This window comes from Lactuca serriola, chromosome 7 (genome assembly GCF_051521515.1).
Source record: "Lactuca serriola cultivar US96UC23 chromosome 7, Lser_US96UC23_V15, whole genome shotgun sequence".
Taxonomy (NCBI): domain Eukaryota; kingdom Viridiplantae; phylum Streptophyta; class Magnoliopsida; order Asterales; family Asteraceae; genus Lactuca; species Lactuca serriola.
The window spans coordinates 77,033,465-77,054,983 of record NC_136414.1 but is presented as its reverse complement, the minus strand read 5'-3'; the positions used below and the strand labels follow the sequence as shown (position 1 = coordinate 77,054,983).

The 21,519-nt window shown below is 33.2% G+C and overlaps 1 long non-coding RNA gene across 1 annotated transcript in view; it reads left to right on the top strand.

Annotated features, from left to right (window-relative positions):
- Positions 1-9,585: 9,585 nt before the first annotated feature.
- Positions 9,586-21,519, top strand: part of LOC145062035 (uncharacterized) — a 30,480-nt gene continuing 18,546 nt past the window's right edge. The window contains exon 1 of the long non-coding RNA XR_013687397.1: positions 9,586-10,590. This is a non-coding gene — a long non-coding RNA (uncharacterized LOC145062035). The remainder of the gene's footprint in view (positions 10,591-21,519) is intronic.

Below are 21,519 nucleotides of genomic sequence, written 5' to 3'. Positions count from 1 at the left end.
GATCTGAAATGAAGGACGCAACTCCATCAACAATGTCATTTCATGGGCAATTATTCCCCTATTTGATACCAACATTGGTTCAACATCTAATGGATCTGCTTCTCCACGTAGCCCACTTGCTCATAATCAGGAGTTAATTTGCAAGAGGGTGATGTCTCTGAGCCTGTTGCAAAAGTCACATCAGATGGTCAACTCGGTTACTCAAGTGGAAGTTTTGTTGTGGTTGAAGTATCAAACCTAAACATTTGAAAACAACATCGGAGGATGATGAGTATCATGCATATTTAATCATCAGTTTGGAAATTTTGTTGTGGTAATGTTAATATGGTCAAATTGGTCAAATTGACTAATTTTGTTTCTATTATGTGTGCAGGTATTGCAGACAATTAATAATCTGGAAGAGGTGACCGAAAACATGGATTACTTTGTTTATGCTAGGAATCTTTTGGAAGGTGAATTTATATTATTCATATGTCATATTGTCATGTTCATAGTCTGTTAATTAATAGTTACTTTTTATAAAATTTTGAACTTTTTGTTAGGAGGCGATGTATAATATATAAATCAAAATAACAGCCTGTGTTTGTTTGCTACTTTGATATGTCGACAAAATAGAAGAAAAGAAATTTATTGATTATAAAAAGAACTAATGTACTGAATGGAAAATTGAAAGCAAAAAAATCTCTAATACTTTCATTCATGATAGAAGGCTATATATAGCCCTCTTAAAAGCCACATGCAAAAACAAGAAAAGAGCCTAAAGACTCGTACCACCTACTGACCCATTCTTCCCATGTGCTCCAAAGTCCATGGAATTGGTCAAACAAAAAAAAAACAATTCTATCTACTAAGCTAATAAAATATAAGATAATAAATACTTATTATAACCAAAGTTTCAGCCATGCATGTAAAATTGTGACTACCAAACCGATTAATAAACCAACAATCACCCCCTTAATCGGTTTGTTTTTTCATCCCACTAGATCACAGCAATGTCGGCTCCTCCTCGATGATCAAGTTTGCTTCTTTTTCCCACTTTGGACATTCGTTGTTGTAATGACCGAATTCACCACATTTGTAGCATTTTACGTGACTCTTGTCCCGAACACGTTCCTTACCATCTTGGCTCCTCCCGGACCCACGACCTCTTCCCCAGCCATGTCCAAAGCCATCCCGATGCGAACCGCCACTGCCACAATGCATACAACCATCCGACTTTTCTTCTCTTGACAACAACAACCCACCATGAATGTCCTCCACCTTCTCGGATCCTTTGATGCGCTCCTCATATGCCTTTAGTCTACCGACGACTTCATCAAAAGACATCGTATCCAACTCAAAGCATTGCTCAATCGACGCCACAATTTGAAGAAAGGACTTGGGCATAGAATCAAGTAACCTTTTCACCAAGTCAACTTCTTCAAGTTCATGTCCGAGACTCTGTGCTTTCGAAGCTAAACCACTCAACTTGGCTGCATAATCATCAACGGTTTCTCCCTCCTTCATACGCAAGCTTTCTAGTTCTCTCTTCAAAGTTGCTAATCGAGCCGTTCTTACCCGATCCACACCCAAATACCGAGTTTTTAATCCTTCCCAAACCCTTTTTGGATCGGTGTAATCGGACATTTGCAACACCATCTCTTCAGGTATTGCTTGAAACAAGAAAGCAAGAGCTTGTTTCTTCTTCTTTGGATCTGATTCTCCACCCGATGGATTTGCTTCAATAGTCTCCCATATGCCATGTGCATCCATGATGGACTTTACTTTGACTGCCCATAACGGATAGTTGGTTGGGGTCAAAACCGGAATCTGATATGACATTAAACCACCATCTTTTACTGCCAACGCCATTTTTCCTTTCTTGTGACAGCCCCAAACTTTTCAGATCCAACCCATTCCAATTGAGACTCCTCTTCCACCAGTCAAGAAAACCAAGCTCCTCCTTCTTCTGTTTTCCTTTACCAGCTGTGAGTAAGCAAAATCAAAACCCACCCATTCTGATTTCTTTCCGCTTCTCTTCCCCGCTTCTGGTTAGGCTCTCTTTAACCTGGAACAAGGATCCTTAAGGATGGAGCTGCATCTTTTTCTTGTTATAAGAGCTTACACCCCCTTCAACAGAACCTTGGAGCTCTGATACCAAATGTAGAATATATATATAAATCAAAATAACAGCCTGTGTTTGTTTGCTACCCTGATATGTCGACAGAATAGAAGAAAAGAAAATTATTGATTATAAAAAGAACTAATGTACTGAATGGAAAATTGAAAGCAAAAAACCCTCTAATACTTTTATTCATGATAGAAGGCTATATATAGCCCTCTTAAAAGCCACATGCAAAAACAAGAAAAGAGCCTAAAGACTCGTACCACCTATTGACCCATTCTTCCCATGTGCTCCAAAGTCCATGGAATTGGTCAAACAAAGAAAAACCATTCTATCTACTAAGCTAATAAAATATAAGATAATAAATACTTATTATAACCAAAGTTTCAGCCATGCATGTAAAATTGTGACTACCAAATTTGAATTCTTAGTCCTTTATTTTATACTTTTGGAATTTGACCCGATCTTATAGGATTAGATTTTTTAAAGCCTGGTTTGTATGAACCTATGAATATTAACTTTACTATTGCTAATCCAGTGATTGTAATCTCTACGGTATTATTTTTATTATTGTTCTAAAAGTTACACTGAGTCAAAGGATCACAAAATTACTGATTAAGTGCTTGCAATTTGTAAAGTACATGGAGATTCGAAATGCTTTTATTTTGCTTACAAAGGTCTTGAATGTTTTCCCCGTTACTAGAAAAAGTGCGATCAACCTTGAGAAAATGGTAAAAGCTAGTCAACTTGTTATATCTTATGGTGATCTGATCAAATTAGTTAATAACATATTTATATAATAACTCTATCAGGTAGATAAACTTGATTGTGTGATTAATAAAAGTTTTTTTTTCGACTAATGTTCAAGTCGTTACTTGATATCCACTCCCGGTGGACAGCAGCCCAGTTCACTAGGTGACAAACCAATGATATGGAGGATTTTTTTTCACATGATATCTGAAACAAGAAGGTGCCCCTTAATAGGAATGTGGTATTAGGTTATATAGTTATGGAAAACCTCTTAATAACAATGTACAATTTTTTGACATGATGTTATTGGATGAAATTGATTGTTTTGGTATATATTTGTTTATATATATATATATATATATATATATATATATATATATATATATATATATATATATTTGTTTTATGCGTAAATGAGTATCATAAAGGCACGCCGTATATGCATATTGTAAATGGTTGGTGAAGTTTATGACACACAAATGCGTGTCATCTTCATTTACGACTCTGGGGCTTTAATGATACACAATGCATGTCCTAAACACGCGTCGTAAGGTTACGACACACATATGTGTGTCGTCTTCCTTTATGACAGGGCCTTCCTTGACACACAATGTGTGTCGTAAATGCATGTCGTAAATGCACGTCGTAACTTTACGACACGCAAAAGTGTGCCGTCTACGTGTCATTTGTACCCGTTTATGACACACAATGCGTGTCATTAAAGGGTATTTTTCTAGTAGTGTTTTCAAGTTTGAATTTGTTTATTTGGAATCTAAGTTCTTCTACTTCTTTTTTATTTACTAGATTGATTTTTATTTAATATTAATCTTTTGCATTTTTTTTATTATTCCATAAAGCCCATTGAGCTATATACCCCAAGCCAAGTGCAACATGGATGCAAGAGTTAGACGCTTCTTTTGCTCTTTTCCCTAGCGCAGCTGTATCATCTAGGAATTAAATTAATTTATTTCTTTTCGGGAGCGGTTCAATTCATTCTTCCAGAACACAACATACAACTCTTCATTGTAATGCACTCTTCAAGTGTGTTTTTCTCCCCTTCTTAACTTACTATGGCAGGTCATTGTGAATAACTCTGATAATAAGAAAAAAAAATGTTAATAAACCCTCTTGGCATAACCCTAAACATTTTTAGATCCTTTTTCAAACATGTTTTGATTTTTCGGAAATGATATAGAAAAGAACATAATAACTCTTACAACACAAGAAAGAAAAATGAGGGGTTACATGAAATTTTTAGAAGTTGCACTACTTGAAAAAAAAACTCATTTCCTATTATAGTTTCCATCACAAAATCCTTCACTAAACAAATGTACATTGAAGTTACACTTATCGGACTTTGTTATAGATTTCCAATAGATTTGTGAAGGATCTACAAAATTTTACACTTCTACGATGAAATCGAGAGGTTGCACATGCCATCCCGAGACGGATGCTATGTCCGCCCCTAGCCTAAGAACAACAACATAATTTGCATATGATTTACAAAAAAAAATGTCAATTAGTGTTTAGAAATGGTAGAACATAAAAAACTAAACACAAGTTTTAGTCAAACTAGACAAATAAAGGAGCATCACGTTCATTAGATTATGAGATGAAAAATGAGATTAGAAGAATCAAAGTGCAAATTTGCAATATCAATTGAACGTTCAAATATCCATAGTCGATCATACTTTTGACGTAAGTAGTGAATTAAAGTTGTCATGAATTGGATTATAGATTTTCTAAGTGTTTAGACTTAGAAATGGTTTGCTGCAACATTCATGAGTACTTTTGAAGTGGGGATTTAAGTATTGGATTAAAGCCACACTCAGTAAATTACTTCATGGAATTTATCACGAGTAATTCTGAGATGATAATATCATATAGTCTTTAGACCTAGATATACGAGTTGTTGTTTATAAGTTTGTTATGCATTGATAATGCGTAAATGCATCAGTAACTTGGTGTTATAAAACGTATTGTTGTGCATGATTTGACGAGTAAATAGTACAAGCATATGAGTCAAAGTTTATCTGTTCCTTTTGCCCTAAGGGGTAAAAAGCGATATCTTGGGCCCCTCGATGATTTGGTGTTGACTCATATGTCGGGACCGGTCAGGACTGAATTGATGTGTTAGGTTAAGTTCTTTGTCATTACAAATCAAAAATCGGGAAACCAACTTTTGGACAATGAGAATGACTTTGTTCCATGTCATTTATCCACATGATATCTTGCAGAACGGAGGGTTATATGATCTCTTATCTTAGGATACACAACTGACTATGTTAGAGTTCAATAAAAAGCTATGAGAGCTACGACTGCTTATCAATTTTTGAAGTCCTACTTCAAATTATAGTTATTAGACTTATCCAAGTGGGAGACTGTTTGGATTAGAAGTCTAAGCCCATAAATATAATTGGCATGTACTTGAATTGATAGTGGTCTGGTCCTTTTGGGTTTCATTCACACGTGCAACAAGACAAGATGATTAATTAAGGAAGATGAAGAATTTATTGATTGATTAATAAATTGGAATAAATTATTTATTAATATGTTATGGAAATAATATATTAATTAGTAATCATGTTATTAATTAATATTAAATCAAAAATTGATTTGGAATTAATTTTAGGATTAAAGGAATTAATTAAAAGTGTAGGGACTAAAATTGCAATTGTTCAACAGTTAAACAAAAGGGTCCAGAACCTTTCTAGGGGAAGGGTGGATGATTTTTTGATGGTATATGAAAGATTATTCTAGAGTTTCTAGAATATCTTATCATATATGGATAATCAAAGGAGATGGATAATTAACATATTTCAGATTCGGGTTGTCAATAGCATCCTTGGTGCACTATAAATAGAACCCTAGAGGATTTGAATTTCGGCCACTCTTTGGAAGAAGCAATAGCTGGAAATTTGATCTCCTCCTCTCTCATATCATTCTCTTGCATTGTGTGTGTGGGGGGGGTCATTAGAGGTGTTACACTTGTGACACTAAGTTCTAAAGCCTCAAGATCTACAAGAGAATCATTGTTATTACAATATAACAATCAAGGTACATAACCTAACTCTAGCTTTATATCAATTTCGAAAATAGTATACACTTCCTAGGGTTTCTCCTTTTGTGTTCAAGTTTGCATGTTCAATTAGAGAAAACCAAGATTCAAAGCATTAGGGTTGCATGCACACATAGGAATTCTTGTTTTGCTTAAAACCCATCACTTATGGCATTAAGCAGTTGAGATTTTGTGTATTAAGCACTTAGTGGACATGCAAAGTGACAAAGCTGGAAACTTTATGACTCTTGATGGTATCTTAGCCTTGGATCTGAAAGTTGTACGTGAGAGCTTAATGCATTAAGCTCTTGTTGAGGATTTGGGAAGCCTGACCGTATGCCCTGTGTAACCTGGAGTATGCACCACGTATGTGTTCAACCACCCCGACTGCGGTCAAAGCTCGAGTACGCCCCACGTACGAAGCCTGAGTCGACTCGGCGGAGTTGACTCGGCTTTGTTGACTCGATTGACTTGTTGATTTTAACCAGTTTTGACCAACAGTATTTTGGGGAAGTGTTGTTAATTTAGAATGAAAATGTATTGACGTTTAGGATTTGGGTTGAGCTGGTATTTGGGAGCAGAGTATTGATCAGTTATTCGTCAGATTGTGAGGTGAGGTTTCCTCACTGTACTTAAGGGTCGAAGGCACCAAGGTCGGCCTATTAAATTGATATCTTGGTCACTGTATGTTGTTATGCTGTTGTGATTCGTTAGATTCATATGATTATTTGTATTTGTTGGCTTTGTGTTCATGTTTATTTGTTGCATATGTCGACATGTTGGTTTGGATTGAGGCGATCTTGCTTTGTGTTGTAGGCCAAGACATCCGGGGAAGACCGGATATGCTATAGGCCCTACGCTGTGTACTCCCCTGTATGCCTAGTGTAGAGGGTGCCTTCACAAACCACTTGCTCGAACCCTTATACCTCCAGGTAGGGGTGTTCATAACCGGATATCCGAAATTTCGGATAGTTGATTTTTGGTATCCGATTCTGTATCCGAAATTTCGGATACGGAATCGGATACCAAATCGGATATCCGAAAAATTGAAATTTTGTTAAAATTTGAAAAACATATGAAGTTTTTAAGTGAAAAATACATATTTTTAAATTAGAAAGGAATATGAAGTAATATAGGTATTTAATTAAGGGTGTTATCAATATGTTTTAGTTACTAAAATTCATATCATAAGACATATGCGACTAAAATAACAAATAATGTATAAAATAAAACCAAAATTTTCGGATATCGGATATCCGAATTATCCGAAAAATCTGAAAAGCATTATCCAATTCCGATTCCGAAAAATTGGATATCCGAAATTTCGGATATCCGATTTTTCGGATAATTCGGATTCGGAATTTCGGAATTTCGGATCGGAATTTCGGATACGGATATTTTTGAACACCCCTACCTCCAGGTATGCTGAACGTACCTGAGCCAAACCTCAACTTTTCCATTAAGCTCTTATTTCGTTAAGTCAAAGCACCAAACTTCAGATCCAAATATTAAGGGACGTCTTAATGGATGAAGTCTTTGACTTTATCCATTTGCATGCATTCAAGTGGGTAAAAACTCAAAACCTTGGTCCAAAAGTCACCCAAAACTCCCAAACTCTTGCATGGATTAATGAAAGTGTCCAAGCTCTTATTTTTATGAATCTAGAAGCTCAAAACTACAAGAAACTACATTTCAAGGACATGGAGTAACTCATACTCCATTAGACTAAACTATAGGACCAAAATGCATACAACCTCTAAACTAACAAGATCTAAGCAGATGACACATCAAGATCTAAGCTTTAAACCTCCCAGTGAAGATTGAGGGCAAGATACTTCTGAATCCAAGTTTCCTTGAGGCTCCAAGTTGATTCCACTTATTTCTTCTTCCTTTAAGATCATCAAAAATACACTTTTAAGCTCAAAATGCTCACATGATAGGTTAAGATTAGAAAGGAACGATTTGGGAGATGGAGGCTGATGAGGGAAGAGGTCTTAGAAAAATAATGATGCTTAAATAGGGCTCAAGCCCTAAAAATTAGGGTTTGACCCTCAACTACTTATACCCGATGTAAGTTGGAGTACGCCCAGTGTACTAGGAACACACACGATTTCCACTTAAAAAGCCAAGAGTCCAACTTTGCAAATATATTTCATATTAAGGGCATAAATGGGAAATACTAGGATCGGGGTGTTACAAATATAAAACAAATTCTTAACAAATAAGTGTATACTTCATTAAAACGATGCATTAAAACTACGCACGCGTATAACACTTGTTACACTTACCACATGAACCCACAACTAAAATGGTGGACAGATCTTCGTAGGATTATATTTTTTTTATTTGAAAACCAATTAAAAAATAAATATGTTGCCCATTTGACCATTGAAATATAAACATGAGCTGACTTACTAAGTTATTCGGTATCTTGGATCCTTATCACATAACACTTCTTTCGACGTGAATCTATTATTAGATATATTTATATCTTTGATAAGAAATTTATCTGCCTTTCTTAACATGAACATCACTCGTCAAACTAATACTACTTTAGTGATCATTTTCATGGATGCATAATGCTAAACATATTAATGTTGTAAAAATAAAAACTTACATATGTGATATGCTAAACATATTAATGTTGTAAAAATAAAAACTTACATATGTGATATGCCGAAGGAATATTGAACATGTTATTATTTCTAATCGTATTAACATATATTCTTGATATGATGTCGTGTACCATATTATTTAACCTATTAACTTCATTATTTTTATGTCGATGATATATCGTGTCTAATTATGCATGATTTGGTTGCTTATAAGGAATTAAACAACATATTTTTTGTTTGATTATCTTTCTAAGTATATATCTTACAGATGAGTACATCAAAAACCATTTCACTATCCTTATGGTTATGCTCCTCTAGTGTGCGTGTATATATATATATATATATATATATATATATATATATATATATATATATATATATATATATATATATATATATATATATATGGTTATTTTATTTTCACTATCTATTGTGTGTATTTATTATTGATTCTGGACCAATAATTTTAGTTATTTTAAAAAAGTAATTAATGCATATTATATTTTGAAAATATAATGGATATTAATTACATCTTCAGCATTTAATATGTATTAATTACTTTTTTAAAATAACTAAAATGATTGGTCAAGAATCAATTATTCATGCACACAATAGATAGTGAAAACATTTGAACCATATATATATATATATATATATATATATATATATATATATATATATATATATATATATATATATATATATATATAAGATAAAGTGAATATACCTAAAAACATTATATAAGCTTAGGTACCTAACCACATCATACTATATAATTATATATATATATATATATATATATATATATATATATATATATATATATATATATATTATTTTTACTCTCAAGTTAATCGTTTTTTTTTTCTTTACAACTTAAATGATGACAAAATAAAACAAAAGCAAAATATATCCATTATTTTGTTTTAAAGAAAGCACTCAAGACTTAAAAAGGAAAAAAAGAAAAAAAAAATGGTTGGAAAATATCTTGGATTTTTTTTGCTATATAAGCTGGGAGTGTTGGAGAGGGCTCCACATTTATCAAATCCTAGGTTTTTAGGTCTTTCTTGTCTTCACAGATTGACGCGGCTCAATCTTCCTCGAAGCGCTTTTTATTTTTATTTATTTATTTATTTTAATTTTTTATTAATCCATCCTTGTTCTTACAAATTGGTGCGCAATCTTCACAAGCTCTGTTGTTCTCACAGATTGACTTTGTGAATCAATTTTTGTTCCTAGATTGATTTTGTTTTAAACAGATTGAAGCTCAATCTTACCTTTTTTTACGAATCAATCGTTGTTTTCACAGATTGATGCTCAATCTTCGTCAAGCTCTTATTTATTTATTTATTTATTTATTTATTTTTTATGAATCTGTATCATCAAGCTCTAACTTTTTTTATGAATCAATTTTTGTACTAGATTGATGGCTCAATCTTCATCAAGCTCTTTTTTTTTTATTAATCAGTACCTGTTTTTAACAGATTGATGCTCAATCATCATCAGGCTGTTACCTTTTTTATGAATCAATCGCTTTTTTTCACAGATTGATGCTTAATCTTCGTCAAGCTGTTTCTTTTTTTATGAATCAATGATTGTTCTCACAGATTGATGCTCAATCTTTCATCAAACTCTTTCTTTTTTATGAATCAATCCGTGTTTTCACAGATCGATGGCTCAATCTTCATCAATCTTTTTCTTTTTTATGAATCTGATTGATGATTCAATCATCGTTATAGTCAATCATGAAGATCTGTTCTGGTATGGAGAACACCGTAGACGGTGTTCATTTCTTCCGGAAACGAGATTTAACAATCGAAGTCCAAATGATGATTTCGAAAATGTCGGCAGATCCAAGGAATAAGAAAATCGTTGCAACTGCAGTGTGGACTGGAATACTTCATTTGGTTCTAGAGAGAGTGGTGGCATGTGGCCCCGTGAAGGTCACTGATTCTCTTACGGGTTTAATCAAGAATTCCGAGATGAAGTGGATTGTTTTGCATGGGAAAGATGTTTCTGATGAGAACAAAGTGTTGCTTTCACAAGCTGTTGACATCTTTAATGTGAGTATAAACTATAAACTAGAAACGGTTGCTATTATTATTATTATTATTATTATTATTATTATTATTATTATTATTATCAAAATCAATATCTTGTTTACTTATTTACCATTTTACTCCCTGATTTTGTTGATATAAGTCTTAGATCTTCTTCTAAAGCATGAACTCTCTTCAAGCATTTGTTTTTTTCTCCTTCAATTTGTTAAACTTTTGAATTGATATTGGAAATTTGCACTCTTAATTTTTCTAAGCTCGTTTTTTTTCTCATAATCAAATGAACGTGATGCTCATTTATTTGTCTTGTTTGACTAAAACTTGTGTTTAGGTTTTTTATGTTCTACCATTTCTAAATGCCAATTGACAATTTTTTGTAAATCATTTACAAATTATGTTGGTGTTCTTAGGGAAGGGACGGGCAAATCATGTGTCTCGGGATGACACATGTAACCCCTCAATTTCGTCCAATAGAAGTGTAAAAATTTGTAGATCCTTCACTAATCTATTGAAAATCTGTCACAAGGTCTGAGAATGTAAATTCAATTTACATTTGTTTAGTGAGGGATTTTGTAGTGGAAACTACATTAGAAAACGAGTTTTTTTTTCCCATAGGAAAGCAACTTTTAAAAATTTCGTACAACCCTTGTTTTTTTTTTCTTGTGTTATAATGGTTATTATGTTTTTCTATATCAATTTCGAAATATCAAAACAACTTTGAAAAATGATCTAAAAAAGTCTAGGGTTATGCCAAGAGGGTTTATTAACGTTTTTTTTTCCTTTTATCAAAGTTCTTTCACAAAGACCTGCCATACTAAGTTAAGAAAGGGAGACAATCATATTTGTAGAGTGCATTAAATGAAGAGTTGTATGTTGCGTTCGGGAAGAATGAATTGAATAGCTTCCGAAAAGATAACTATTAATTCAAGTCCCATATGATCCCCCTGTGTCAGGGAAAAGAGTAAAACAAGCGTCTAACTCCTTCATGCTTGTTGCACTTGGCTCGGGGGGTATAACTCAATAGGACTTAAGGAATAATATAAAAAAAAATAAGAGGCAAAAATTTTAATATAAAATAAAAATCAATATAGTAAATAAAAATGAAATAGAAGAACTTAGATTCCAAATGAAAAAAAAAAAATCAAACTTGAAAACAATCTTTATGATTCTCAAAGGATGAGAGCCAAGGAGAAAGATCTCTGGTTAAATTAAAGACTTGTTCAATAATACAATAGAGTGTCTTTTTTTTTCTTCATAAATTGAAATAAAAGATATTTTTTATACATATATTATTTCGAAAATGATTGATATTTCATTCCAAATTAAGACATAAGAAACAAAGCATGTGTCTAAATGTCAACACACATTCATAAGTCATATAAGTCATAACAAAACCAAATGTGTTTCAAAATTCTACATACCACAAACCATTTATAAACATATAACATAAAAAGTAAAAGCATCCATCTTACCCAAGATGGATGTTTGTAGTTTTAACCATTAATAGAACAGAAATCGACCAAAAGGGTATTATTATTCACTCGTTCATTCATTTCTTAATTTACTTCTGCATAGGAAAGACTGAAACAAAAACCATCTTGAAAAATGACTCCACCTTGAGGCCCCAACACCTCCTTTTCTAACAAACATGTTCCTTGAAATGTTGCAATTGATGTCAATGTTTGTATGTATTCACTCTGCTGTACGCATATATATAATATAATATAAGTTATATGTAATAATGAAGATGATTGAAACACTATAATATGAATTAAGAAACCGTTTAATAATAGTAATAATACATGAGCTGAAGTTACTTTTTCAAAACCAAATTTCTAAATCTACATGGATTCAACATCCTCAGCAGCTGGAACCACCATCTTCTTAACCTTCAGATACGCAAGTAGTTTCTCAAAGCACTTGAAGAAAGTTGGAAGTAGCCCTGAATTCAATCAATGTATTCACACAATTTTTTTTGAATATAAAAATCGTTGATGTTAAAAATGTGTAAATCAAATGGAATAACAATATGATGGATATATATACCTTTCCTTGGTTGGTTTCATTAGTAGCAACTATTGGAAGTTTTGCAACACCTTCCCCAAATACATGAAACAATCCAGCTTGAACTACCTTTGACCTGTACAATTTGCAACATAATTTTATAAATTGTGCAGGTCAAAGGTAGTTACAAACGGAATGTTTCGTATATTTGGGGTTGATGTTGCAAAGCTTCCAATAGTTGCTACTAGTGAGACCAACAAAGGAAAGGTATACATTCATCATATTATTATTTCATTTGATTTACACATTTTTAACATCAACGGTTTTTATATTTAAAAGAATTGTATGAATACATTGATTGAATTCAGGGCTACTTCCAGCTCTCTTCAAATGCTTTGAGAAAACTACTTGCGTATCTGAAGGTTAACAAGATGGTGGTTCCAGCTGCTGAGGATGTTGAATCCATGTAGATTTAGAAATTTGGTTTTGAAAAGGTAACCCAACTCATGTATTATTACTATTATTAAATGGTTTCTTAATTCTTATTATAATGTTTCAATCGTCTTCATTATTACATATAACTTATATTATATTATATATATGTATACAACAGAGTGAATGCATACAAACATTGACATCAATTGCAACATTTCAAGGAACATGTTTGTTAGAAAAGGAGGTGTTGGGGCCTCAAGGTGGAGTCACTTTTCAAGATGGTTTCCGTTTCAGTCCTTCTTATGTCTTTCCTATGCAGAAGTAAATTAAGAAATGAATGAACGAGTGAATAATAATACCCTTTTGGTGGATTTATGTTCTATTAATAGTTAAAACTACAAACATCCATCTTGGGTAAGATGGATATTTTTACTTTTTATGTTATATGGTTATAAATGGTTTGTTGTACGTAGAATTTTGAAACACGTTTGGTTTTGTTATGACTTATATGACTTATGAATGTGTTGACATTTAGACTCATGCTTTGTTTCTTATGTCTTAATTTAGAATGAAATATTAATCATTTTCGAAAAAATATATAAAAAATATCTTTTATTTTGGTTTTAGGAAAAAAAAAACACACTCTATTATATTATGGAACAAGTCTTTAAATTTAACGAGAGATCTTTCTCGTTGGCTCTAATCCTTTGAGAATGATAACGATCGTTTTCAAGTTTGAATTTGTTCATTTGGAATCTGAATTCTTCTACTTCATTTTTATGTACTATATTGATTCTTATTTAATATTAATATTTTTGCCTCTTATTTTTTTATATTATTCCTTAAGTCTCAATGAACTATATCCCTAGCCAAGTGCAACATGCATGAAGGAGTTAGACGTTTCTTTTACTCTTTTCCTTGACACAATTAGATCATCTGGGACTTGAATTAATAGATTTCTTTTCGTGAGCTATTCAATTCATTCTTCCCGAACGCAACATACAACTATTCATTGTAATGCACTCGGCAAGTGTGATTATCGCCCGTTCTTAACATAGTATCACAATTCTTTGTGAAATAAATCTGATAAAAAGAAGAAAAAAAAAGCATTAATAAACCCTCTTGGCATAACCCTAGACATTTTTAGATCATTTTTCGAAGTTGTTTTGATATTTTAGAATTGATATAGAAAAGAACATATTAACCATTACAACACAAGAAAAAGAAAAAAAACAGGGTGGCAGAAAATTTTTAAAAGTTGCACTACGAGGGAAAAAAACTCATTTTCTACTATAGTTTCCACCACAAAGTTCGTCACTAAACAAATGTAAATTGAATTTTCACTTATCGGACTTTGTGACAAATTTCCAATAGATTTGTGAAAGATCTACAAATTTTTACACTTCTATTGGACGAAATCGAGGGGTAACACGTGCCATCCCAAGACACATGATATGCCCGCCCCTGCTCTATGAGCACCAACATAATTTGTAAATGATTTACAAAAAAAAATGTTAATTGGCATTTAGAAATGGTAGAACATAAAAACCTGAACACAAGTTTTAGTCAAAGAAGAAAAATAAAGGAGGACCGTGTTCATTAGATTATGAGATGATAACGGGCTTAGAAAAATCAAGTGTGCAAATTTCCAATATTAGTTGAAAGTTCAACAAATTGAAGGATAAAAAGAACAAACGCGAGAAGAAAGTCCTTACTTTAGAAGAAGATTTAAGACTTCTGTCAACAAAATCAGGGAGTTAAATGGTAAATAAATAAACAAAAAATTGATTTTGATTTACTCACCAACTAAGTGTTCTTGTATTTTTACCATGAATCTTTATTGTTGTTATCTTTTATATCGTCTGATTTTCAGGGTGTTCATGAGACTCATTCTCAAGAAGACATTGAAAATGCAGAAAAAATACAGATGCATGAAGCATAGCTTGATGAGACTCTTGATACACATATTAAGTATAAAGTTTAAGAGCTTAGTTTGATGACAAAACTAGTCAACCTTTGACTTTTAGTAGTCAAAGGTCAACTGGTTTTGATAATTATAGTAAGTTGATGAAAACTATAAAGATTACACTTATGTACATCTAGTTTTCATGGTTGTAGCTTTTAACTAGTTTGCATATATTTTTAAGGGATAAAGTTCGAGTGATGTAATAGTCTTTCATCAAATTCTGGAAACTCTAAGGTTGAAGGTGACTTGTTAACGAAAGACAGATTTGAAAGGACAAAATCGTCATTAGAGACAGAGAGCTAAAAGAGAAGATCTTGTAATGTAGTAAAAAAAGAAGAGCATAAGGAGACGATTCCGGTTCCTTGAAAACCAATGGAATATACAGACCATTCATTATATCTAAGATTAATAGCTAACCTAAATAATCATTAAGGCACATAATGGCTTTAATGTGAGTTTATGTCTATTGGGAATACTTTACCACAAAAATGAAATAAGACGTTTTATTTCAAGAAACATTCATGGGCATTTGTTCTCTTTTGGTACTATTTGATGAAGAGAATCTATAGATATAATTCATCTTTGAATAGATGATGCTTAAGATACAAATTTTACAATGTCTAACTTTATGAAAAATTTTATATAGATGTGTGTATTTTAATTCTAGTGATATCTCATCTGTTGAATATACTAATGTTTAAACAAAATTGTCGACCCGAAAATGAACTACAATTTGTGTTGAATCATACTAATTAGTAGTCTAGCCTTGGGATTTTACTAGCAGACAAATCTCAAAAGCTATAACCAACATTCTTGTGAACCTCTTATCATGTTTGTTTTCATGTTATGAGTAAATTATAAGACTATAATGTCATTATTGAGAAAAAAACATTGTGAAAGTGTATATATAATAGTTGGTCAAAGTTTAACATATGAAAATGAGGGTTAGATGTATTGACCTTAATTATGAATTTACCATTATTATTTAATTACTTCTATAATTGATGATATGGGTGTAGGTGCATGAAGGAATATTTCAGATGCAAGTGGAGATTTTCAAAGTTGAAAATCATGGTATGTTGGAATTAAAGCACAATGCTATTTTAGTACTTGAATATTAATTGTTATGATAAGTTGGAAAATTGTTAAGTGATGGAATTGTCAATTATTTGAGGGATTTAAATACGGTTCATTAAAATTGGTGGACATATTTTTTTGCTCTAAATCAAATAATGGAGCTTTGATACAAAATAGATGACTATAAATAAATGTGATAAATAGCTTTTACGATTTTAGCTAGTCATTGAAGCCGTAGGAGAAGAATAGGATATTTTCAGCTGAAGTTGTGATCTTTAGGTGGAATAAAAAAATGTTGCCAAAAATCTTTTATTGATCTCACAATGTATTATTCTCTTCCATAAGTGTATGGTTAGTCGAGAAATGAATGAAACCTGGGTTTCAATGGTCATTAGGGAATTAAAGGTTGTTTCATGATTGTGAGGGTAGTTAAACAATGTTTCTAACACATCGTATCTACACCTAATCTTAATAATTATCCAAATAGATTTTTAAGTTGATTACAAGTGTTGGAATGGAGAAAAGTAGACAAGAACATCAAGTTAATATGAATTTGGACGACACTTATGGTACAACAATTATCAACAAAAAAAAAGGGCCAAGCAAACCCCAAGAGGATGTCATAGATACTATTTTCTGCAAGTTAGTTTATGTGTTAATTTTTTAGAATGACTAACTCACACATACCATACTATGTTTATAAATCTACACTTTTGTCCCAAATGGGGAGTTGAACCCTCAAACTTTGGCCCAGGGCATCACTTAAACAACTCTTGATACTGCCACACTACAAACTCTTTAACTTGATTTATCTATGTATTAGTCAACGAAATAATATTATATATGTTTAAATAGAAGATTAGTTTATGTATTTGATATAGTATAGTTTGTATTTCACAATACATTGTTCCAACATGATTAATCTTCATTGTTCGTTATGATGCTTTTTAATGAGAATTTAATATTGTTTGGTGAGGTAACTTCTCAAATAACATCTCGTATAATATGAAATTTAAACATTTAAAAATAGTTCTTAACAAATAAGTGTATACTTCACTAAATCGATGCATTAAAACGACCCATGAGTATAACACTTTTTACAATTACAACATAAACTTACAACTAAAATCATGGATATGCATCTTCGCTTGACTATATTTTTTACTTGAAAACCAATTAAAAAATATATAACAATGAACATATATGTTTCCGATTTTGACCATTGAAACATATACATGACACAAGTTAATAAGTTATCTGCTATCTTGGATCCTTATCACACAACACTTTTTTCAATATGAATCTATTATTAGATATTTTTATATCTTCGATCAGAAATCTATATGCCTCCTTAATATGAACATCACTCGTCTAACTATTACCACTTTAGTGGTTATTGTCATGGATGCATAATGATAAACATGTCATTGTTGTAACAATAAAAACTTACATATGCGATATGTCGAAACAACATTGAACATGTTATCACTTCTAATCATATTAATATATATTCTCGATATGACGTCATGTACCATAGTATTTAACTTATTAACTTCCTTATTTTTTGTGGATGATATATGTGTCTAATTATGCATGATTTGGTTGCTTATAAGGTAAAAAGCAACACAATTATGTTTGTTTATCTTTCTAGATAGATATGTCCTATAGATGACTATATCGAAAATCATTTCACTATAGTTATTGTTATTCCCCTCTAATATGTAATATATCTAATTCTTTTTTGATTTCTTTATTGATTAACCTTAAATTAATCAAATCCACATTTTTTATAAATAAAAACATATCATAACCAGAAAACAGAATATATCATATTTTTGTACTCTCAAGTTAATCATTTTTCCTTTACAGCGTTAAAGATAACAAAATAAAAACCATGGAAAAATAGATCCATCATTTTTCTTTAAAGAAACATTTCAAGATTCAAGTTTTATAGGTTAAAACATAAAAAAGGAAAAAAAATGGTTCGTTTATGTTTATAGTTTTTTTTCTTTATAAGTTCGGAGTTTTGGAGAGGCCTCGACATTCATAAAATCAATGGTTTTTAAGCCTTTCTTATTCTCACATATTTCTCAATCTTCATTACTCTAGATCGATAACTCACGTTTCTTGGAGTTCTGCATGTTGAATCTTTTCAACACTTTATCCACATAGGTGCTCTGACTAAGTCCAATTAGTCTTTTACTCCTGTCTCTCAAAATCCTTATCCCTAGGATATATTCAGCTTCTCCAAGGTCCTTCATAGCGAAACACCTCCCAAGCCAGGACTTTACTTCCTGCAAAGTTGAGATGTCATATCCTATGAGTAGTATGTCATCCACATACAATACCAAAAAGCTGACTATAGTCCGACTAGCCTTGACATATACATAAGATTCATCTTCACTCCTCGAAAAGCCAAACTCTTTGACCTTCTCATCGAAGCAAAGGTTCCATCTGCGAGGTGCTTGCTTTAATCCATAGATGGATTTCTCAAGCTTACACACTCTATTAGGTACTCTGTACCGAAAAAATCCTCTGGCTGACTCATGTAAACATCCTCAGCCAACTTTCCATTAAGGAAAACAGTTTTGAAATCTATTTGCCATATTTCATAATCATGAAATGCATCAATGGCTAACATAACCCTAATAGACTTAATCTTTGCTACTGGTGAAAAGGTCTCATCATAATCAACTCCCGGGGTTTGAGAAAAGCCATTTGCAACCAGTCGCGTCTTATAAGTGTGTACATTACCATCTATGTCAGTCTTTTTATTGAAGATTCATTTGCACCCGACTATTTTGCGACCTGGTAAATTGTCAACCAAGTTCCAAACTTGATTGTCATACATAGATTGTATCTTGCTATCCATAGCCTCTTTCCATTTAGCAGCCTCAGGGCCTGCCATGGCTTCCGTGTAGCTGTTAGGTTCATCCAGACTTACCAGTGTGCTATCACTGATAAGTATATAACCTTCCGCAATAATATGGAAACCATAGTAATGCTTAGGTGCATTCCTAACTCTCGTGGAATGCCTCAGAGGTACGGAATCTTTTGTCGGATCAACATGAGTTTCCTCCTCAGGTTGATTGCTAGGGTTTGCGGTTCCTTCACCACTTACCTCTTGAATTTCATCAAGGTCAATTTGCCTCCCACTATTTCCTTGGCTCATGAATTCTCTCTCGCGAAAGACTCCCCTCCTTGTTACAAAGACCACATTATCACTAGGTCTGTAGAAGAGGTAACCAAAGGATGTATGTGGGTAGCCGATGAAAATACACCTCTCACTTTGAGGTTCGAGCTTATCGTGAGACTCGCGCCTCAAGAAAGCCTTGCAAACCCAAATCTTGATGTGGTCCAGTTTGGGAACTTTTCCGGTCCACATCTCATGAGGTGTTTTAGCAACCTTCTTTGTAGAGACTAGATTAAGGATATGGGTGGCAGTCTCTAAGGCATACCCCCAGAATGAGATTGGTAGCAAAGCTCGAATCATCATGGAACGAACGATATCCAACAAGGTTCGATTGCGCCTCTCAGCCACATCATTAAGTTGTGGTGTCCTGGGAGGTGTCAATTGTGAGATAATCCCACATTCCTTAAGATAGTCAAGGAATAAGATACTTACCACCTCGATCGGATCGAAGCGTCTCAATGTTCCTGCCCAACTAATTCTCAACTTCCTGTTTGAATTCTTTGAATCTTTCAAAGGTCTCTGACTTATGATTGATTAAGAATACATATCCATAACTACTAAAATCATCAGTAAAAGTCACATAAAAGCGGTTAGCATCTCTTGTGGCGGTTCTAAAGGGTCCATACACATCAGTATGTATGAGATCCAACAAACCCTCACCCCTAGCACAAGTACCATTGAAGGGTGACTTTGTCATTTTCCCAAGCAAACAAGATTCACAACTATCATTTTACTTTAGGTTAAACGACTCCAAGACTCCATCCTTTTGGAGTTGGCCTATGTGTTTCTTCCTTACATGTCCAAGACGACAATGCCATAGTGATTATTTATCCAAACTAGTGGAAGAATCGATACACAATACATTATTTCCTAGGTTATCAACAATTGAAACCATTTCATATACACCATCACAAGGTAATGCTTTAAAATAAAAACATTATTAAAGAAAGCATTAATACCACCACTAGCATTATCAAATGAAAAGGTAAAACCTTGTTTGTACAAACCATGAAAGGAAATAATATTTCTCGCCATCACAGACGAGTAACAACACTTATTCAAATCTAACACTAATCCACTACTTTGCAACAATGAATAAACTCCAATATTGGTGACAGGTGAAGCTTTTTCTATTCCACATGATCAAGTTTATCTTCCCATGCTCCACATTCTCACTTCTTCTTAGTCCCTACAAATCAGCACATATGTGAATACCACATCATGTATCAAGGGCCCAAGAATTAGAATGGGGTGAATTATTAGACAGTATCATGTATGTACCTGCATGGTTGGGTTTTACTTTCCCATCCTTAACATCTTGCTGGTACTTTGGGCAGTTTCGCTTACAGTGCGACTTTTCATGAAAATAGAAGCATTCAGCCTCTTTAGGGTTAGCAGAAGGAGTGAAGAAACCTTTCTTGGTTCCACTTGAAGAGGAGCCATCAAGGGTCTTCCCCTTAGTACCCTTCGAAGGGCTCTTCCTCTTCTTTCCTTTGCCTTGTGTGATTGCCAAGATAGGGGCCGCAGTAGGAGTAGGAGTGCTAGCAATCGATTTACTCTTAAGACCACTTTCCGTGGTCTTCAAAGAGTCCTTGAAGTTTGCTAAGTATAACTTCCTACTTGTTCATGTGGTATGTCATACAGAATTGATCATAACACGAAGGTAAGGAGTGGAAAATTATGTCAATTGCCAACTCCTCGGGGAAGTTCACATTCAGTTTTAGCAAACGGTCCACATACCTTTACATTTTCTGCATTTGGCCCGTGATGGGTTCACCATCCTTCATCCGGGTTGTTATCATAGAGGAGATGATTTCATATTGCTCTTGACGAGCATTCTGATGGTAGCGGTCCATCAAATCCTGGTGCGTCTCAAAAGGATAGTAGTCCTCATAGGACGTTTGGAGCTCGGTTGGTATTGTGGCCAATATGATACATGCCACTTTGGTAGCATCTCTTTCATGTGCCTGATATTCAGGGATCTCCTTTGGAGTAGCAGACGGCTGAAGTTCCTTAAGCTCCTTGTCGAGGACATATTCTTTGTCCTCAAACCGAGTGACCATCCTGATGTTCCTGATCCTATCCATAAAATTGGATCCATCAAAGATGACTCTCCCACAAAGGTTCATGAGAGAGAAGGATCCTATAGGGTTTGAGCTAGAAGCAGCATCGTTGGAAGTCATCTAAAAAGAAGAAAGACAAGTTTAGATTAGATATAAGGATAGTCCTTAATAAAACACCCAAATGTAATATTAAGGCT